The sequence below is a fragment of the Dreissena polymorpha genome, chromosome 3 (assembly GCF_020536995.1).
Source record: "Dreissena polymorpha isolate Duluth1 chromosome 3, UMN_Dpol_1.0, whole genome shotgun sequence".
Lineage (NCBI taxonomy): Eukaryota > Metazoa > Mollusca > Bivalvia > Myida > Dreissenidae > Dreissena > Dreissena polymorpha.
Window position 1 is genome coordinate 84,774,180 of NC_068357.1, and position 3,650 is coordinate 84,777,829.

Consider the following 3,650-nt stretch of genomic DNA (forward strand, 5'->3'; position numbering starts at 1 on the left):
ACAGTTTGTACCTGATTAGCCTATGAGTACTGCGCAGGCTATTCTGTGGCGACACTTCACGCACACATATTGAGCCATTTTGCCCGGAGCGCGGCTTAAGCGTATTTACTTTTAACTCACACACACAAATTGAAAACCGTTTTCCGTTAAGTGTTTTCATAAGTATCTGATAACGAGCAAAAAAAGCTGACAGGCATTGACAATACACAAAGTGCTTAGTAGAGCAAACAAGAACCAAAACGGAATGGTACATACCCATGAAAAGCACTTAATAAAGCTCGCTTGGTCCTTGTCGGCTCGGAAACTACTTACACGTACCCCGGATACTTTTAAGTATAGGTTATATTACACTAATTCCGATTCCCATAGGGTCCCATTATAAAACTGACAACTTTCACAGCATTTTTATTGCCTTTCCGACGTATCAATTTTTCCGAACCTGGTATAATTTTAAAGATGGATCTGTCATCTTCCAATAATTGCAATCAAAAACATACCGTCTCGCAACTTCTAAGAGGGTAAATCGCTGTCGAATGAACCCACCGTAGAAAAACGCGTTTCGGAATCCTAATTTCGACAAAAGCCCCACACAATAGAAAACACACCCTCGAAAGTTCATCTTTTAAGTTAGCTTCCAATCCAAGGCATCAAAGTACTCCAGACACATACAGGATATTACAAATAACCACAAAAGACATGTCTCACATTGTTAAATGGCTTATATTCAAGAAGAGAAAAGGAACTCTTTAGAAATAGGCACTACTTTCGAATGGACCACGGAGGGATACACAATGATTTAGTGTAATGTAACCTTTAAGGGAACTCAACTTTGTCCCATCTTTTTCAAACTTTCTCCACATGAGATTTCAACTATTTCCACAATGAATATGCAATTTCAGTGCATTCGGATGGTGGTAAAGGCCTTAAAATGGCCATTTAAAGCGGTGACTAAATTGGCCGCAGTCAAGTCGGAATGCATGATTTTTAGTCTAAGTGACGACAGCTGATTTTGTGTCTCCAATTATTGTTACGCGTAACTTTTATGGCAAAAACTGGTATCATTGCATGCGAAATTCACCAATATATCAGCAAAAGGCCCAAATAAATGTATTGATTGTGAATCAGTGTACTTTTCTTGATGAAATAGGAGACTTTTTTTTAATTTTAAGCATTTTTTTTTTCAATAAAAAAACTCACTGACAGCATATAAAATCATGTTTTTTAAGAAAATATTATTAAAAGCTTCACTTACAATCTAAACATACACATTGCAATTACAAAAATTAATGCTATTATGATGAGAGGCATAATTTGCAGCTTTCAAGCCGATACAAGCCGGCTACCCAAAATTAACACTTAAAAAGGCGCAAAGCGCTCCTTCAACAGCTTACGACACAAAGTGACACTTAATGCGCATCCAGATAGTCTCTCTCATATAAATAAGTCCTGTTAGCGACATTTTATTAAGTATTCTCTTTAAAATCCAGTGTTGAAAGCGTAAGTTTTGCAAAAATGCCCACAGTCACCATGCAAAAGAGCACGTTTGTTAAGGAATTCCTACGCGAGTGGCCACACTAATGTCGTGGCAGGAAAGTCATTTGGGTGTGATTCCTCTGTAGTTCAGTGTACATTCATTCCACTACCTGGGGATGACTATCAGGATCAATTTTCCCAGCTTGGTGTAGTGTTGACCTTTCAGGATGTTGATGGATCGTCCACAAGCGCTGCACCACTGCGGCCTCTGTTCAGGACACAGAGTCGGATTGAGGTGTACACAAACCCGCAGTCAGGCAAGGATCATCCAGACCTTTAATAAAATAAAATGTTTAGGCCCCTGAAACTGGCAATTATGTTCAACACTGAGATAAGGAAACACATAGAGGAGACATCATGCCATGGCTTTCTCATTATCGACACGGCAAACTCGAGCAGCTGGGGACTTGGCTCTAAACAAAAACAGGTATGCTCCATCAATTTGAGCAAGATGGCATGTCAGAGTTAAAAAGGGCAAACAAACAGACAAAAGAGATATAAAGGAAATTAAAAATTAAATGCCAGAAGTTATTGTAAGTATTGTTTTTCTGTCTGCAAGGGTTGCTGTGGAAAATAGTGCTTAACGCATAGTTTGGCCTGTAGGGGTTCTGCTAGCAAGAACAAATCGAAGTCTTATCTGCCCGCGAACTGTAAGCTTGAGATAACCATATGTGATGAAGTACTGCTTTGAAAATGCATTCGGATTGTACTTGAACCAGATTGCATTGACAGCACAAGGCTTCAGACCCCCCAAAAGTGTGAGGCTTTCAATAGTGCTTACCTGATACCAGACCGCATTGCCCAAGACAGTGACTTTCTAACGGAACTGCACAGGCTGCATCCGCAGCACAATCCTTAAGCTCAATCATGGTCTGGCTAACTCTGAAATAGTGAAATCTGAATTTACAGATGCTCATTTGTCTAAAGGTTATGAGTTTATTGCCTATCTTATTAAAAGCAAACACAATGACATGCTTAAGAAGACATGTGCATTTCTGAAAAGACATACAGCTGCCCGATACTTGACTAGGAAAAGGCGCTATGGTCTTCACTCTGAAATTCATTACTCTAAGGGCTTACCAGAACAAAAGCCAGATCTTACAGCTAAATGGCCCCACCTACAGCTAAATATGCTTTATAGGTTGAAAATAAAGTTATTTGTCTGAAGAACTAGTGCTATTAACTCATCAGCTATGTTGCTCCACTGGCCGCAATTCTGTAAACATAGTGTATTTATGGAAATACCTAGTCTACCACCTGCTGCGCACCACTACGTCCACTGTAAATACACAGCTAAGTTAGTACTTTAACGAACAAACTGAAATTCATGTGTTAATTAAACAATCAGTATGATGACTCACATTGAAATCATGTCCAGTGCACCAGTCAGAGCAAGACAGCTAGCGGATTGTTGACCATCTACGGCTCAAGGACAAACGGTCAGGCCTACAAACAAAGAGAAAAATGGCATAAATGGACTGCATGCATGTAATTTGGCATATTTTTCATCTTGCTCTCCACCTGAAACTTCAATCTAGGGACATAATAATATTGACATTTAAGATTTGTTGGAAATGTTACCCTTACTTGTCCATACCAGGTCCCCCACCCATCCGGAACAGTCCAAAACCACCTAAAACATCCATTTGGACCAAAATATTGACATCTCTCATCTATTTTAGCACCCAAATCATCAAAACATTCATTAAAATTCATTTTCTACTTGTCTCGCTTGCAGACGAATCCATGTGACCTTTACATTGCAGTAAATGTGCTTTTTAAAGGTTATATTACACTAATTCCGATTCCCATAGGGTCCCATTATAAAACTGACAACTTTCACAGCATTTTTATTGCCTTTCCGACGTATCAATTTTTCCGAACCTGGTATAATTTTAAAGATGGATCTGTCATCTTCCAATAATTGCAATCAAAAACATACCGTCTCGCAACTTCTAAGAAAGTAAATCGCTGTCGAATGAACCCACCGTAGAAAAACGCGTTTCGGAATCCTAATTTCGACAAAAGCCCCACACAATAGAAAACACACCCTCGAAAGTTCATCTTTTAAGTTAGCTTCCAATCCAAGGCATCAAAGTACTCCAGACACATACAGG

At 39.2% G+C, this 3,650-nt stretch overlaps 1 long non-coding RNA gene across 1 annotated transcript; it reads right to left on the reverse strand.

The window, feature by feature from the left end:
• Window positions 1-1,247: 1,247 nt before the first annotated feature.
• LOC127874887 (uncharacterized) lies at window positions 1,248-2,981 on the reverse strand. The gene is made up of 3 exons (XR_008047147.1): window positions 2,895-2,981; window positions 2,315-2,415; window positions 1,248-1,807 (listed from the first exon to the last, which is right to left on the reverse strand). It is a non-coding gene; the product is annotated as an uncharacterized LOC127874887 (long non-coding RNA).
• Window positions 2,982-3,650: the final 669 nt, after the last annotated feature.